Here is an 8,248-nt window from a genome sequence, read left to right as displayed (position 1 = left end):
ATATATATATATATATAAAAGTTGTGTGAGGGCCGGCCGAGTGGCACGTTGGTTAAGAGCTGGCTTGCGACAACAGTTCTGAGCAGCAGGGCCCCGGTTCAGATCCCACATGAGGGCCAGTGATGCTGCGTCCTCTACAGCTAAGATGGTGAACAACAGCATGACCTGGAGCTGGGATCCCGTGAGTCGCCGGGGATGGCATAGGCTGCAGTGGGGCTGCAGTGGGCTGCCATAAGCTACCATGAGTGGCTGGCAGCCAGAGTGAGTGGCCGACAGCTGGTATGAGCTGCCGAGAGCTGCCGTGAATGGCTCTCCAGTGGCCGGCAACTGATCTGCCTCACCTGGGAAGAGCGCAATGATAATACCAACATGGGCCAGTGAAGCGACGTCCTCCACAACTAGACTGAAGCTCAAAAGGACAGCAACTTCTCTGTTCCCTTTCCCCCAATTCCCCAAAAAAATCTTTTTTAAAAAAAGTTGTTTGATCAAAGAATACAACTAAACAACACATTTTAATATGTTCTTAATACATTCTTGAACAGCCATGAAATAGGTTGTGATCTATTGCAAAAATGGCCACAACTGGGCCAGCCGAGTGGATCAGTTGGTTAAGAGTTTGCTTAAGAGCATGAGCTCTGAGCAATAGGGTTGCTGGTTTGATTCCCACATGGGCCAGTGAGCTGCGCCCGAGTTGCATCCGAGCTGAGCTGCCACTGAGCTGCCAACAGGTGGCAGGATGGCTCAGCTGGTGAGAGCATGTGCTCCTAATGACAAGATTGGGACTGAACTCGGCACCTTGAACTGAGCTCCCGCCCAGATGGCTCAGTGGATAGAGCGTGCACTCTCAACAGCAAGGTTGCTGGTTCGACTCTCGCATGAGAAAAAAAAAATGGCCATTACCCCTTCCTTCTCCCTGTATCCAGGCCCCTGGTAATGTGACTGTGAAGTGATATCTAGAGATGCAGTCTGTTATCTTTCCTCTTGAATCTGGACTGTGCTTCTGACTTGGCTTGGCCAATAAAATGCAGAAGAAATGACAATACAAGGTCGGACAATTAAGTTCGCAAACTTGTTGCAACGATGTTGCTAACCTTTTTTGATATCAGAGGGATTGTTGATTATGAATTTGTACCAACTGGACAAACAGTTAACCAAGTTTACTATTTCGAAGTACTGAAAATGTTATGTGAAAAAGTTAGACAACCTGAACTTTTCGTCAACAATTCATGGCTCTCGCACCACGACAATGCACCAGCTCACATGGCACTGTCTGTGAGGGAGTTTTTAGCCAGTAAACAAATAACTGTATTGGAACACCCTCCTTACTCACCTGATTTGGCCCCCAATGACTTCTTTCTTTACCAAAAGATAAAGGAAATATTTGAAAGGAAGACATTTTGATGACATTCAGGACATCAAGGGTAATACAACCACAACTCTGATGGCCATTCCAGAAACAGAGTTCCAAAATTGCTTTGCGGGGTGGACTAGGCACTGCATTGGTGCATTGCTTCCTAAGGGGAGTACTTCGAAGGTGACCATAGTGATATTCAGCAATGAGACATGTAGCACTTTTTCTAGAATGACTTTGCAAACTTAACTGTCAGACCTCATATACCAGTTCAAAATTTAGCGCTAAAAGGTCTTTTATGCTTCTATTTGATGTCTTGCAGCACTGCCTAGCTCCCATATAAAAAAAAAAAAAGCCTGGGTTAGCCTGCTGGAAGATGAGAAACCAAGTAGAGTTCAAACTGAGTAAGCTCATCCCTGCAACTGAAGTGACAGAGCTAAGCCAAGAGTAGCAAAGCTACCACTTGACTTGCAGCTTACCACAGATGCGTGAGGGAGGACCAGAAGAACTGCCCTGCTGAGTCCAGCCTAAATTCCCGACTCACACAATCATGACCTGAATAAATACTGTCGTTTTAAGCCACTAAATTGTGTGATGATTTGTTACACAGCACTAATTAACTGAAAATACAGGCTAACTAACTTGGTTCTTCACCCTACAGAAAGCTGAGCTGTTAATTTCTTCAGTTTCTTTTCTTTTGCTATATTTGTGCTGATGAAATGGGGGAGTATATCTTGATTTGTAAAGGGCTTGATGGTCAAATAACATACTTTTTTTCAACAAAATACGCAAATGCCTTCTTGAGCACAACAGTACCTAGAACCAATACACAATCGTGTACACAACTGCATCACACCATTTCACCCTGTGCTTGTCCCAGCAGCCACTACAGCGTTCACCAAGAACAGCCCACTTTTAAACTTCTGGGAGTTTCCTGACAAACATCTAGTCATTTGAAAACTTGTCTTTTTAAGGAAATTTGTAAGAAAATGAAAAGTGCCTCTGAAGCTTGACCTTTTTTAAAATAGCATTCTGAAACTGTCCTTCTCCCCCAGCCAGGGGAAGTTGCTGGCTGGAGTTTTCAAACTCAAAGATGAATTGTTAGTTTTATTCATGGAAAGCAAAAAAAACCAAAAACAACAACAAAAAACAAAAACCCAGATCACAGCCTTTAAAAATCCAAATACATTAAGTTAATAATGATAAAGAGTGGTTCATAAAGCTTTTTTTCAAGGCTAAACTTTCACAGTTAACCAATGCTAAGCAAAGCTATGAGTGCTTTTTTCCCTTATGTGTGGGAAAAATACATCTACAAAGAGAATGCTCCACAAATGAACACAGAGTTGACGGGGAACTGTAAGTCTTTTATAACTCTAAGTTTGTTTCATATCGGGGGCACAATAAAGAAAAACACCCTCAGTCACTGAACAAGTGTTAGAGCCCCAAGATTGAAGAGTGAACCAGAGACCCTTTTAGTTCATCATATACAAGAAGATGCATTTTTTGACATTTCCATCTGCAAAAGCCTCAAAATGCTTCATAGTTTGGTAGCATCCAAGGTAGTCTCTAGTGATTATGTTGGCATGGAACATAAAGCAGGGAGAGAAACGGTGCTCTTTGTACCCACATGTTTATGAGCATCTAGGTCCTCAAAATGCTGAGGCAACAGGCCGGCCGAGTGGCACGATGGTTAAGAACTGGCTTGGGACACCAGAGGGCCCCGGTTCGGATCCCACATATGAGGGCCAGTGACACTGCCCTCCACAGCTAAGATGCTGAACAACAGCTCAACCTGGAGCTGGCCTGCCCTGAGTTGCTGGCGACGCCGTAGGCTGCAGCCCCTGTGGCAGTGGGTTGCCATGGGCTACCGTATGCAGCCAGCAGCCAGCGTGAGCGGCCAGCAGCTGCAGTGAGCGGCCATTTAAAGGCTGGCAACTGATCTGCCTCGCCCGGGAAGAGCGCAATGATGGTGCCAACTTGGGCCAGTGAAGCAACATCCTCCACAACTAGACTGAAGAACAAAACGACAGCAACTTGTCTATTCCCCTTCCCCCAATTCCCCAGCACTGTTCCCATCCCCCCAATTCCCCAATAAAAAAATCTTAAAAAAAAAAAATGCTGAGGCACCAAAACAGAGAAAATAAACCCTCTGGACACTGAAAGTGACAGCTCTAGCTTTTTCGATGCAGCTCAGTTTTCCAAAATGAATAGGCACAATCCAAATGCATCCCATTTTGGGTTTTCCTTTTGATCCCTGGGGGTAAATAATTTAAATTCAATAAATGAATTCTTTATATAATATAAAAGAATGCATACTGTATAAGGGATATAAGATAAACAAAGAGTAAGAAGAAGCATCCTATAATAACAGATGGTGGTAAGAATGGGGAGAAATTGGACCCTGATACATTGCTGGTGGGAATATAAAATGGAAAACAACCTGGCAGATCTTCAAAATGTTAAACACAGGCTGACCAAATGACCTACTCCTAGGTATATGCCCTAGATAAATAAAACACACAGCACAGAAAAACTTGTACATGAATGTTCACAGCAACATCAGCCATAATAGGCAAAAATGGAAACAAATGTCTATCAACTGATGAATGGATAAACAAAATGTGGTCCATCCATACAATGGAATACTATTCAGCCATCAAAAGGAATTAAATACTGACTCAGGCTACAACATGGATGAACCCTGAAAACATTATGCTAAATGAAAGAAGTCACTTACAAAAGACAACATGTTGTATGATTCCATTTACATGAAATGTCCAAAAAAGACAAATCTATCTACAGAGAAAATGAATTAGCAGTTGCCTATGGTTGAGGGTATGGGGTGATCGCAAGGTAGAGGGTGATAGTTAATGGGTATGGGGTGTCTTTGGGGGGATGTTAAAAATGTTCTACTGTTCATCGTGGTGATAGGTGCATTACTCTGTGACTATATGAAAGCCACTGAATGGTACGCTTTCATAGATGAATTGCATGGCATGTGAATCTCACCAGTATCCTCCTTTCTTAGAGCCACTGTCCCCAGGCTCTGGTGCACCCCTTTGCTCTTCTCTGCCATTCAGGTCCTGGGTGTTGGAGGAATGCTATCATAGCAACAGAGTCAGGAGACTTTCAAATAGGGGGCAAGTACACGATCCTCATTCCTTCATCTAATAAATATTTATTGAGATCCTCCAATGGGCCAGGCACGATTTTTAGTACTAAACATATAGTGAGTGGAGTCCCTGTCCTTGCACTCATGAAGCTGACATTCCAGTAGGGGGATCAGACAACATAAGTATTATAAATAAGTGGAGAGTGTGTGAGATGGGAATGGGCCGGGAGGAAGGGAGATGCTGTGGAAGAAAGACTCCGGGAGAGAGAGGGCAAAGCCTCTGAAAGACAAAGGTCATAGCGGGTGAGGGGGCCTGCAAGGTGAGATGAGGTCTGACCACCTCTCTGGGAGACCTTTGCGTCCTAAGAAGGAGACAGCCATGAGGAAAGACCCGTCAAGCAACTCAACTGTGTCCCCTGCTGTGCCCCAGAAGAGGAGGCACCAGTGGACACCTGTTGTTGCAAAGGGTGTTGGGAACTGGCGGTGAGCACTGGCCTTATGTCCTTTTTGCCAGCACTACTAGGCAAACTATACTTTAGGGTCAGTGAAACATTTTACAGAGTTTCTCATATGTGCTCGAATTCTGTAATTGTAACAAAAGGCCTGGAGACATTCAGATAGGGGTCTATTCTTACCATGGGAAGGTTCATAGCTGGTAAAATAACCACATACAAAAATGTCAACTAATGAAATAATATTGAGTAAATGTATCCAAAATGTTTGTGATGAGTACTGACAATATTATCAATAGTATGATCAATTAATATTATTGATTAATAATATCAGTAATCAATGACATTCACTATTATTCACGATAATAACAGCTGTAGTCTAAAAGAGCTTCATTGGTCTCTGGTTGTGTACCACAAGGCCTTGGACTGGTTATGGTTATGTACGGATAATTATTTTTATGAATGCCTTGGCTGCATTACGAAGAATTCTTATCAAATTTAAAAAATGACCCAAAACTTAAAAAAGAGAGCTGACGAGCAGGATTAAAAAAGGTCTGCAAAGAAAGGATGATGGATTTAACAATGAGAAATGTAGGTTTTACCAAACCAACTGCATATATACAGGATGAAAAAAGCAGTTAGTATTAAAACAAAACAAAACAAAAGATATCCTGAATTTTATTGATGGGAAATTTAATAGGAGCCTAAAGGGTCATGCAGTGGCCCCAAAAGCTAGGGCAACATTAGTACAGAAAAGAACATATAGTCAGAACATGTATGGATGAAATTGAACTGTGTTCAGTTTTACAGGCCACGTTTTAAGATGAATGTTTACAAATGTAGCTATGTCAAGATGAGAGCACTTAAGATGGGGAAGCACTCAGGGCCAGCTGCAGTGGCTGAAGGAAACGGTGGTTTAGTCTGCAAAAGAATAGCTCCAGGAAAGGGAAAGTTGGAGCCAGCTCTCTGGAGAGCTGTTTTCAGGGACATGAGGTGTGTTGGGTGCTGGTACACAAAACTAGGACCACTTACTACAGGGGGAGAGGGGCTTACAGGAGTGCAGACATCACCGTGACTATACAGAGGGCTTTGTGTAACTCAGAGCTGCTACCTGATGGGGTGGCTTTCCTGTGGTGAAGTGAGTAGGTATCCTGCCACCAGGAGTGTCCCTGCCGAGGCCAGGCGCCACCTGAGATCATACAGTGGTGGGAACCCCTACCCTGAGTGGGCGGCCGGGCTCCTGAGGGAGCAAGCCCCGCCAACAAAGAATTCCAGTTGAGTGAGTGGCTCAGGCACTAAGGAAGGTCCCCACGCTAGTAATTTGTAGTCAGAGAACAAATGCAACATTGTCCGAATTGAACCACCATAGAAGGCTTGAGCTTTGAGAAGTAAGCGTTATCTGGACTGTTGCTGGCTGCGGGTCACTTAGAAATGCAAACCTCTTCAAGATATTGTAGAAGCCTGCTTTTCATTTATTGAGTGCCACGCCCTCTCTGACTGCCTGACCTGGCCTGGCCCCAGAATCCTTCAGAAGTTTCCGTCCCATCCTCCTTCCCGCACAGACTATTTCAGAAAGCTCATCTCAGCTCCGTCACCTGAACTGTCCACTCCAACCTGCCTGGCCACTGCTGTGGAGCCTTCACTCTGGTTTGGCTTTCTGTCTTCTCTCTTTAGTCTCCTGAATGATCCTTCATTTCCTGAGGCTGCCTTCATCCAGTCCTGGGCCTCATAGCTTCTTCGGTACCACATCTGCTCATGGGGTTCAGCCCTGCCCCCCCCTTCTGGATTTGGGGGATCATAGCCCAAGTCAAGACGTTTACTGCCCTGGAGTTCCCTCCAGGTATGTAGTTGACACTTATTAGCCCCGTAGCTGTGTCACTCATTGACTATCTAGTATGTGCCAGACACTTGGTCTATATTTTGTGTAATCCCTTTAATGGCATTTCAGAGTGTTATGCCCATTTCACAGAAGAGGGACCTGAGATTCAGAGGCTAAGTAACTCACGGAAGTTGCTCAATGAAAATAGAGCTAGAACTCAAACCTCTATCTGCTTCCCACATCTACACTTTACTCTTAATTTGGGTCAGCGCCTTATTAAAACTATGCCAGGTTTTCACTAAATATTGGTTGATTATTGCTTTATTTGCTTGTTGTTAGGGGATGAAGGAAAATATTTCACTCTTGTTCCAAAAACCAGGCCATAATCTTATGACTTTTATATAAATGGAGGTTGAGAGCATTCAATGAAATCTTTATGTTTGACGAGTTTGCTTTGAGATTTTATTCTGGGTAATTCTAAGTAGGAAAAGAAGAGCTTCTGTGGGTCTATTGAAGCTTTGGCTCTCAAAACTTAAATTATGAATGAAATTTTTTAAAAAATTCAATACTGTATAGCAGGGGTGAGTCATACTTTCTGATAAATATGCTGATCACTAAGAAGTGGCTTTAGTTTGATGAATAACAAGTCAGGTGATATCCCAGATGACAATATGTATGAAGCACCAAATGTGACAAAGACAGCAACTCCTAGCTAGCGTGTAATTCTAGATTTGTAAGTATGGATGGATCAGAGATTCGTCAATTTTACCCAATCCTTTTCTCTTGTTTTATCTTAATATTCCTCACAGATTTTATTTAATATTAAACACTCCTTATATTTTATTCCCCCAGGGGAGCAAAGAAATCTTACAATCTGTAAATATCAAACTCCATGAAACAGCAACTTGGAGCAAAACACAAACACACCATCACAGAATTCCTCACCTGCCATTGGCCAGAGTGACACAGATGGACACTCTCATGTTACCAGGCAGAGGGGACAGAAGATCCGGGCCAGCTCCAGGTACCACCTCTCAGTAGCTGTATGGCTTTGACCAAGCTGTTTAATCAGTTTCTGACCCTCAGTCTTATCAATAAAAGGGGACTGTGGAGACCTCACAGGACTCCAGAGCGGTTCAGATAAGGGGACATGTAAGAGTGAACTGTAGAGCACTCTACACAAAGGGATCATGGTTGCTTTAGTCTACAGACTCTTTCTAGTGGGAGAATTCAATTGACCTGCTATTGAAAAGAGTATCCCTTCTCTACAATTGCCCAACACGTTCTCTTTTCCATCATGATTTGTTTTTCTCCTTTGGGCTTATTATTGGGTTGTCAGAAAAGTCATGACGCATGCTTGCGACAGATGGCACTAGTTCATTTTTGGAAGTACTAGAGTCATTCGCATCTATGTTATTGCTATGTCATTTGACAGCTGATGGTTCTAGCTTCATTCTTTAAAAAATTGAGTGATTTGGTTGAGTTTTGGAGATTCTACAACAAGTTGAAGATGG

At 43.2% G+C, this 8,248-nt stretch overlaps 1 protein-coding gene across 1 annotated transcript in view; it reads right to left on the bottom strand.

Moving 5' to 3' along the window:
• The window catches only part of FRMD4A (FERM domain containing 4A), a 327,824-nt gene that overhangs the window by 257,654 nt on the left and 61,922 nt on the right, over positions 1-8,248 (bottom strand). The window lies entirely within an intron of this gene.

Source organism: Hipposideros armiger, unplaced genomic scaffold (genome assembly GCF_001890085.2).
Source record: "Hipposideros armiger isolate ML-2016 unplaced genomic scaffold, ASM189008v1 scaffold_390, whole genome shotgun sequence".
In the NCBI taxonomy this organism is placed as follows: domain Eukaryota; kingdom Metazoa; phylum Chordata; class Mammalia; order Chiroptera; family Hipposideridae; genus Hipposideros; species Hipposideros armiger.
The sequence above is the reverse complement of the archived record's forward strand: the minus strand, read 5'-3'. Positions and strand labels throughout refer to the sequence as shown.